This window comes from Humulus lupulus, chromosome 4 (assembly GCF_963169125.1).
Source record: "Humulus lupulus chromosome 4, drHumLupu1.1, whole genome shotgun sequence".
Taxonomy (NCBI): domain Eukaryota; kingdom Viridiplantae; phylum Streptophyta; class Magnoliopsida; order Rosales; family Cannabaceae; genus Humulus; species Humulus lupulus.
In genome coordinates this window covers 52,532,824-52,543,493 of record NC_084796.1, presented here as the reverse complement: position 1 = coordinate 52,543,493, position 10,670 = coordinate 52,532,824, and the positions used below count along the sequence as shown (strand labels likewise).

The 10,670-nt window shown below is 35.4% G+C and overlaps 1 non-coding gene across 1 annotated transcript; it reads left to right on the top strand.

Annotated features, from left to right (window-relative positions):
* Positions 1–494: 494 nt before the first annotated feature.
* Positions 495–601, top strand: LOC133833371 (small nucleolar RNA R71). The gene has a single exon (XR_009892752.1). It is a non-coding gene; the product is annotated as a small nucleolar RNA R71 (small nucleolar RNA).
* The last annotated feature ends 10,069 nt before the right edge of the window (positions 602–10,670 follow it).

Here is a 10,670-nt window from a genome sequence, read left to right as displayed (position 1 = left end):
GGCCTTGATTGTTTCTCCATGAGAAATTTGGGTGACTTCTCCACCCAGGATTGCAAGTGTTGGAGAATGGGTTGTTGAAAGGCCTCTGAAAATTTCCCACTACTTGAACCTGAGCTTGGTCCATGGGAATATTATTATTAAGGTCAGAAGAAGGGCATTGATCAAAAGAGTGTGGACCCCCACATATTCCACAACCTACTGACATTTGAATAGCATTAGCAGACACAATACTCTATTGCAGCTGTTTTGTTAAGGAAGCAACCTGAGCAGTCAAGGCAGTGGTTGCATCTAATTCATGAACCCCAGCTACCTTTCTGTTAGTAGGCGTACGCTCATCCGACCATTGATGATTGTTTGTAGCCATATCTTCCAACAACTCATATGCCTCGTTGGCACTTTTACTCATAAATGCCCCTCAAGCTGCGACATAAATTATAGTACGAGTAGTAATGCACAATTCATTGTGAAAATTGTGGAGCAACATCCACTTTTCAATGCCGTGATGGGGACATTTTCTCAGCAACTCCTTGAAACTTTCCCAAGATTCATACAAAGATTCACCATCCAGCTGATAAAAATTAATAATCTTCCCTCTCAATTTAGCAGCTTTTGATGGAGGAAAGAACTTGGCAAGGAATTTTTTAGCCAAATCCTCCCAAGTATTTATAGAATTGGATTGAAGGGAGTTCAACCAACTCTTAGCTCTTTCCTGCAGCGAAAATGGGAATAGCCTCAATCTGATTGCATCGTCGCTCACTCCATTATACTTGAAAGTAGCACACAGCTCCAGGAAATTAGCTATGTGCATGTGTGGATCTTCAGAGGGTAGACCACCAAACTATACTGTACCCTGAACCATTTGGAGGATCACTGGCTTAATCTCAAAATTATTAGCGGTAACAGCCGGTGGTCTGATACATGTCTATACCCCCGTAACAGTAGGGGGTACATAATCCCTAAAACTTCGAACGACGGGGTTCTGAGGTTGCACCTGAGCAGGCGCAACTGGGTACACTCTTTCATTACCATTGTTCCCCACACCCTCAATATTTATGTTCTCATCCATGGCAACAATAGAGTTCTCAACCCTCTTGTTTTTATGATTCTGCCTGCAAGTCTTCTCAATCTCAGGATTAATTAGAACAATATTATTTGCTCCCCTCCTTCTACGCATATAATAAAATTACCTGAAATAGAAGTAATCAAATGCAAGCAAACCAAGTTAGAAATTCCTTGAAAGACAACCAAAACAGAAATAAAATTAACTATTTTAATATTGATAAGTTTTCAGTCTCCAGCAATGGCGCCAAAAACTTGTTGCGAAAATTTAAAGCTACGCAAGTATATGTAATTGCTTTTGTAGTTTATTTCGGTAAGACCGATATCATTCCCACGGAGACTGATTATCAAGTACCAATATCCTATTTTATTTTCTATTTGGTAATTAAAATTGGAATTTTTAAAAATAAAAATAATAAATAACAAAATTAAATGAAGAACAACAAAGAACAATAATCTTGCAGTAAACTTGATTCAAATATATATATATATGTGTGAGAAATTAGGGGTTCTAATCTTCTCTACTATCCACTTTATTATTCATTAATGCAATCACAAAAATAATTCTTCTCATTAAGATGAAAGACATGCAAAAGTGTTAAATATTCAGGTTAAGAAATATAAAACTCAACCTAATGCAAATTTTCTATATTTCTATGAGAAATTTAAACAATAAGAAGCAATGAACTCAGCTCTAAATCACATAGACCAATTTGATACTCTCGTTCTAAATTGAAATCTATGTCTATTCAATTTTAACATATCCAAATCTCACTTCTCAGATTTTGATTCAAATTCATAAATAGCATGTAAATGGTGCGCAATCAATAACATACACAATAAACACAAATTGAATAGAACTTAGATGAAGAAGAAATAGAAAACTTGCATTAATTCATAATAAATCTTCAAGAGATTCAATTAAAAACCCTAAATAGAATTTAGTTCATGTTTATCACTAAGAAATCCATAAACATGAAATTAACATAACCTAAAAGTAAAATGAGAAGAAAAGAACTCTAAATGATAAATCCAATCTTCCTCCAAAGCACTCCTAAAACTCTTGTCCCAGTCTAGATCTGCAAAAATGCCTCATTTCATCTCCTTAATCGTAATTTAAACCTAATTAGCATTTTTTTAAACATTAAATGACCAAAATACCCTTCATTAAAAATCTGCGTTTTTCACATTTCTAGACATATCCTGCGTTCGCAGGATGTCATTCCTGCGGTCGCAGGAATGCCCTAGAAATGCCAAAACTCTTCTGGAATTGCAGCCGCAAGACACCCTTTCTGCGATCGCAGAAAGTGCTCTGAAACACTTTTTTCCACCAAATTTTGTCCTTTTGTCGGTTTTTCCACCATGTTTCCACGCCTAAGTCACCTAAGCCTTTCAACACCTGAAAAACACATAAAACACAAGCGTAAAATAGAACAAAACAAAACTAAACACCTAATACTCTACCTAAAAAGACAGATAAACGAGTCTAAAACTCGTTTATCACAAGCCTTTATGACCCTGAACAACAACTTCCAACAAATGCAACAATTTTTGCAAGCGAGAAATCCGAACATCCAAGCTCCACAATTTTAGCCTGTCAACATGGACATGAATATAATACAGTCCATGATGGCAAGCTTTCAACCACAACAACCACAGCAGTCACAACCACCACAGCCACCAGAAAAGCAACCACCACAGCCACCACAACAGCCCAACGATAATGACTTTCAAATTGATTTTGATGACATTTAGTATTATTATATTACTATTTTTAAATTACTAATATTATATGTTTTTTTTTAATTTGGAGACAATACTACTTATATTTTGTTATCTTACATTTTGGAGACTATGGATATTGTTAAATTGATTTTATTATTTAATTAATAAATTGGTTTTATTATTTAATTAAATAAGTTGGTTTTGTTTATTTATTTAATTAATATTTAATAGTTTATTAAATAAATTTTAATCAATATAATTAATTAAATATATTTTTTTTAAATTGTATACCTACAGTCGCCGTAGGTGCACACTGAACACGAAAATTTGAGTTTTCGCGACACTATAGCGATGTCATATCTTCATTGAAGGCATATAAACCCACACACTCTTCAACGACGACATGGCGTCGTTGTAGATGGAGTGGTCGACGAACCTACAACGACCACATGTCGTCGCTGTAGAAGTTTTTTAAATTCAAATTTTCAAATTTTGCAACCACCAACAGCGAGGACATGTCATCACAATATCTCAGTCCAACCGTAAAAAATGATTTCCTACTGCGATGACTGTGTTGTGTCGTTGTTGTAGAGTGCTACACATACAAACCTACAGCGACGTCGTTTTGGCGACGACATGTCGTCACTGTATACCTTCAGCGATGATTTCTTGATCTACAGAGTCGTCGTTGTAGACTCTTTTTCTTGTAGTGGTGTTACATGAGAAATATAGTTTTATTAAGGGCATAAAACTCAATATGTAATTTACTTAAACCTAGAAGACCAAGGTGGTAATTTTCCTTATTTTCAATATCATCTCATAAAACTATAAAAGTTTAAATAATAAATATATGTATAAATTTAAATTTTTTTATTTTCTGTTAATTTAAACTCTAGAATTTTTAGTTCCTGATGAATATTTATATTGTACTTTTTTATTATTTTAATAATTTTTTATTCTGCTATTTAATATTTCAAATCTAAAATAAATTGTTTATTTTTTATTAATTTAAAATTTTATTATTTTTTTAATTCTTATCAAATTTATTCTTATATATATATATATATATTTTTTCATTTTAATCATTTTAGTTATATTATTTACATCAAAAGTTTAAAATATATTATGAATAATAAGGTTAGGGACAAATTTACCAATACAAGCAAAGTTTAGAGACCAAATTGTATTTAATTCTTTTTATTGTAAGTATTTTTAACGGATTTATTACCAGTGTTAGAACTATATAGCTAGAGACATATTTGCATTAAATTGGTGAGTTAAAGGACCTATTTACTAATTAAAAAAAAGCATGGGATCAACTTGCTAAGACACGTATAGATTAGGAGCTATTTGCATAAATAAGCCTATAAAATAATTTACTAAAATAACCTAAAGAAATAACTAATAAGTAAGGTATATCAGGCTCAATACTAATATCCACAACCACAAAGAGAGAGTTTGCAATAAGTATAGATTCTTTAAAATATATATATATTTAATTTATTGGGAACTTTGATGCTATTTTAAAATTGTATAGATCATTTATTCACAACCATAACATAAGATTATTTTTAATGTGTATAGCTTGATTTATTAACTCTCTATGTGTTTATTCTGGTCTATATTAATGCCTACATATATTCTCTTTGTTTCCTTTTTTCTATAAAGTTTTTTATTTTATCTGTAAAGTTGAATATTTCAATAGTTAATTTCTCCTTAATTATTCAGAGTTTCACGCTATGGAGATTATGGAAATGTGTAGCGTTTATCATGTATAAAAATACAATAACATACCAATATTCATCAAAAAAGTAATATAAATGAAAAGAAAAATATATATATATATATATGTGTCTCTTAATATACAAATATCATTTTCATTGATGAATCAATATTATAAATCCATCAACCTATCCTCACATATCAATCTCAAACCATAAAAAAACAATACATAAGACAACGTTTTCAAGGCTTAGGTTTGCTAAAATAATTCTGAAGAAAAAAAAATGTTTTAAATCTCACAATCTTATAATGTGGTGGCCAAAATCAATTATTGTAAGTTGATGAGAGAATTGATGTAAAACCTGTGAATTTTCAGGTTGAAAAAGTTAAAAAGACAAAAAAAAAATTAATTATATATATAAGTGGTGGGATCCACTTTTTTTTTTTTTAATTATATATTCAGATTTTCTTCCTTTTCTTCTCCCTCCCCACTTTTTCTTCTTTCTTCTTCTTCTTCTTTTTCTTTTCTTTTCTTACTTTTCTCTCGACAAGCCACGGCAAGGTCACTAGACCCAACCACCGGCCACCATTTTCAACATGCGCCAGTGCAGCAGCTTCCCCAACTGGCGATGACAGCAACCCTAAAGTTTGGTGACCATCGGAGCAAGGACGAGCCCGTACGGCCACACCGAAGTTTTGTCGTCGAAACTTTGAGGTGACTTTCCGGCGAACTCCGACTATCGTTCGGCGAGTGGGTGGCACCGTTGGAATCAGCGTCATGAGGGGAATGTTGCCCACTAAGTCATTCCGGTCAACTCGCCATTTTCCTCCGGCAAGATTTTGGGTATCTCTGCCCCTTTGGAAGTATTTTCTGTTAAGATTTCTCACATATGAGCATTATAACATTATCAATTCTAAAATCAATAACAATAAACCACGCTCATGTAATCTGCAAGATCAAACTTTATTTAGGGTATTGAATTGAATATATATAGATGAAAACATACCTGACATTGAGTCTCCAATGTTCATCTTTGAATCTCTCATGTTCTATATAAATAATATTAGAAGAACAATGCAAGAGAGAACTTATGGAGAGCAGCCCTTACCAAATCACATCTATAAGTATTTTCCCAACAACATATATGTTCAATATATATGTTTCATATGCCTTCTTACCCTAAGGGGTATATTGGGCATATTGGGCTTATATTATCAGATATGGTGCACTATGGTTTAATGGGCCAACCTATAGTCTTTAGGGTGCTACCATGTGCCTCAATTGCGATTAAATTAATATTAACCATCCCATTATGGTCTTTAACTATTCGTAGGCACTCTAGAAAATGATTGTGATAATGGAATTATGTTTGTAATTATATTAGTCCATATAAAATTCTAACATTCTCCCACTTGGACAATATAATCAAACCACCATAATATTGTCTAACACATATATGGCAATCAAATAAATCATACATAATATTATACCGTTAGGATACAAATATTACATATGACTTGGCCCTGTAGACATTTAAATATCATAACAACCATTAACTATCAAACCAAACATGCATGTGGTACATTAATTTGAGACTATGCGCATTCATCTCCTTTTGTACCTGTCACTTCGATGAACAATAGTATATACATATATAAACATATATACATAACAGCAACAATGAGAAGTGACTTCAATTATCATGATGCATGTTCAATACATAAATAACAAAACTCCCACTGAGCTCAACAAGCTAGGCTCCTGACAATCCCATTCGGGCAACGTGTTCTAAAAACACACATATAGGTAAGCCTTTCGTTAGTGGGTCTGCTAACATGCTAGTGGTAGGCGTGTACTCAATAGAAATGAGGGACTCAGCGACTTTCTCTTTAACAAAATAGTATTTTATATCAATATGCTTTGAGCGAGAAGTACTCCTAGTGTTCTTAGAGAATGCTACTGCTGCGGAGTTGTCACAATACAATTTCAGCGGCCTCGAAATAGAGTCTACAACACTCAATGCTGAAATGAAATTCCGCAGCCATATTGCTTGACAAGTAGCCTCATAACACGCCATATATTCTGCCTCCATCGTAGAAGAAGCTGTGAGTGTCTACTTGACACTTTTCCATGAAACAGCTCCTCCAGCCATCATATAAATGTAGCCTGAAGTGGACTTTTTATCATCCACGCATCCTGCATAATCGGCGTCACTGAACCCAACTATATCAAGAGTGTCAGCTCGCTGATAAGTCAACATATGATCCTTTGTACCCTGAAGATACCTCATGACTTTCTTAGCCGCTTTCCAATGGCTAAGACCAGGATCACTCAAGTATCTACCCAACACGCCGACAACAAAAGCAATATCAGGGCGTGTGCATACTTGAGCATACATCAAGCTACCAACCAATGACGCATAAGGAATGACTTTCATTTCATCTCTCTCTTTATCATTTTGTGGACATTGGGCCTTTGAGAACTTATCACCCTTCACTATCGGTGCCTTCCCAGGAGAACATGCGTGCATATTGAATCTTTTCAAGATCCGATAAATGTAAGTCTTCTGAGACAAACGAAGAATGCCATTAGCCATATCCCGAAGAATCTGAATCCCAAGTACATAGGAAGCCTCACCAAGATCCTTCATATCAAAATGGCTAAACAAAAGTTGTTTTGTCTCAGTCAACAGATCATAATTATTAGATGCAAGCAGGATGTCGTCAACATACAATACTAGAAAAATAAAGCTGCTCCCACGGACCTTCATGTATATACATTGATCTACTACATTCTCCTTGAAGCCATTTGCAGTGACAATCATATCGAACTTGAGATACCACTGCCTTGATGCTTGTTTAAGCCCATAGATAGACTTTTTGAGCTTGCAAACCATGTGTTCTTTGCCAGACTTCTCAAAACCAATAGGTTGAGTCATGTAAACATCTTCAAATAAATCTCCATTCAAGAAGGCAGTCCTCACATCCATCTGATTGAGTTCTAGATCAAAATGAGCAACTATAGCCATAATAATTCGCAACGAATCTTTGGTGGAAACAGGTGAAAAGGTTTCTTTGAAACCAATACCTTCTCTCTGGCTATAGCCTTTAGCCACAAGCCTAGCCTTATACCTTTCCACTTGCCCATTCGAGTCACGTTTGATCTTATACACCCATTTGCATCCAATGGGTCTGCAACCTTTGGGTAATTCAACCAACTCCCAAACTTCATTTTGTGACATAGAATTCAACTCATCGTTCATTGCATCCATCCACAATACAGATTGAGGACTATTCATAGCTTCTTGATAGGTAACTGGCTCAAAAGTGTCTCCTACATCAAACTCATGTTCCTGTAAATAGACAAGGTAGTCATTAGGAATAGCAGACCTGCGGGTTCTCTGTGATCTTCTCACCATAGCTTCATCATCCCCAATATCAAGATTTTCACCTTGGTCTTGATTTTGAGGTTCATCATGAGTTTCTACCGGAATCTGTTCAATCACAGGGTCATCAACAGGAGCGGAAGCGAAAGCAACAGGTACAGGGACATAAACATGTTCTTCCCTTAATACAATTTCTCTTGACCCTTGACATGAACCAAATTCTTCTTCAAAATAGACAGCTCTATCTGATTCTATCACTCTAGTGGTGTGAGAAGGACAATAGAACCTGGAACCCCTCGATCCAATAGTGTAACCTACAAAGTAGCCACTAATAGTTTTCGGATCAATTTTCTTAGATTGTGGGTTATAGGGCCTTACTTCAGCTTTACATCCCCAAACATGAAAATGACGCAAACTCGGTTTCTTACCCGACCACAACTCATATGGTGTCTTTGGGACAAACTTACTAGGTACATGATTTAAGATATAAGCAGCAGTTCTTAATGCCTCACCCCATAAAAATTCTGGCAAGCTAGAATGAATCAACATACAGCGTACCATGTCAAGAAGTGTGCGATTTCTCCTTTCAGCAATTCCATTCTGTTGGGGCGTCCCTGGCATTGTATATCTTGCATCAATACCACATTCCTGCAAGTATTTGGCAAAAGGCCCGGGGTTCCTTCCAGTTTCATTATAACGTCCATAATACTCTCCACCTCTATCAGAGTTGACAGTTTTAATCTTCTTTCCCTTTTGAAGCTCAACATTCGTCTTGAAAATCTTAAAAGCATCAAAAGATTCAGATTTTTCACGAATGAGCTCAACATGACCATAACGGGAAAAATCATCAATGAAGGTGATAAAGTATCTATAACCACCCATAGCAGGTGGAACAAAAGGCCCACAAATATCAGTATGAATAGTCTCCAATACATCTGTGCACCTGTCTAACTTGCTCTTTCTAACCTTGGCAGTCAACTTTCCTTTTATACAATCAACACAGGCAGTGAAATCAGAGAAATCAAGATCCTGAAGTACACCATCCTTCACCAATCTCTCCATTCTATCTCTAGAAATATGGCCTAAACGTTTATGCCAAAGCATAGAAGATTTCAAATCTGATCTTGCACGTTTTGACCCAACAATAGCATTAAGTGAAGAAGAACAAGAAGAAGTAGAAGTAACAAGAACAACATCATGTAAATCAAGCTTATATAAGTTTCCACATAAAGTTCCATTTCCAACCAACATAGAGTCACAATACAAAGTCAGTTTTCCAGTTCCAAAATGAAGACTATAACCTAGTCTATCCAAAATAGATACAGAAATCAAATTCCTCCTAATAGAGGGTAAATAAGCAACATCATGCAACTCCAAAAAATGCCCAGTATTTAGCTGCAGTCTAACAGTCCCAAAAAATTCAACTCTGACTTTAGTATCGTCTCCCATGTATACATGCTCCTCCAACCTACTCGGTCTTCTTCGGTTTGTCACTGCCTGCAAGGAATTTGTAACATGAATAGTAGCTCCAGTATCTAACCACCAAGTGTTTAAGGGCACATCAATAATATTGGACTCTAAACAAACCATCACAAGACAATTACCTTTCTTCTCTAAGTGAGCTTTGAGCTTTCGACAATCAGCTTTCTTATGCCCAAAGCATTGACAAAAGTTGCACTTCCCTTTGAAAAACTCATTCTTATGACCAGTTGAAGATGAGCTAGCTTGCCCATTTCCCTTAGGATGGTTGGCTTTCTTCTTAGGATGCTTTTGGTCACTAGAGTTGTTGGAAGTGAACTTTCTCTTGTGAGGATTGTTTGGGTTCGTCACCATGGAGATACTTCTTGCCCTACCTTTTCTCATGTCCTCCTCTTCCTTGGCAAGAATAGTAGACATCTCCCCAACAGTCCATTGCTCTTTCTGAGCATTATAGCTTGATCTGATCGCATCAAGCTGAGATGGAATGTTCTCCATCACCAACCACACCATGTAATCCTCACCAAGGTCCATATCCATGGCCTTAAGTTTATGATAGTGGCCCATGAGCTTGTCAATGTGAGCCCTAATGTCACCTGAACCATCGTAAACAGTGTGATGCAGCATGTTCAAGTGTTCATTCTTCTCATTCTTTAAGAATTTCTTATACTTTTCCTTAATGGCAGCAAGAAAATCCTTTGCATTTTCAGACTTGGGAATACTATCACGAATGGATTCGTCCATGTGATATCTCATAAGCATCAAGCAACAACGATTGGAGTGTTCCCAGTCCTCGTAAGATTTCTTAACCTTCTCAGTAGCATCATCAGCAGGCTTAGATGGTTCATCAATTCTCAAGGCCAAGTCCATTTTCATGAAGGTCAAGTTCATCGTGATATTTTCAATCCACTGCTTGTGGTTGGTTGCATTCAACGCCAAGATGGCAGGAGATCTAGGAATGCTTACAGCTGAATGAGAAACAAGAGCAATAACTATTAAATACATGTTATGATAAACCATGTCATTTGTGCTCTTTTCTCATCAATATATGATCGCAAAATAACAAATGATCATTATGTATGCTAGAGTTCTTAGACAAACACACAAAATAGAACTCATACACAGGTAAGAACAATCTATTAAACATTATAATCAAATACATTAATTTACTATCAAAAGGATAGATAAATTGTGATTCATAATATTTAATAAATTTTCTTCACCATATTAAGCATCCTTAGCAAGCAATTATTATCGATAGGATAATTAATTACTTGTATGGATCTTAATGCAAATTTGGAG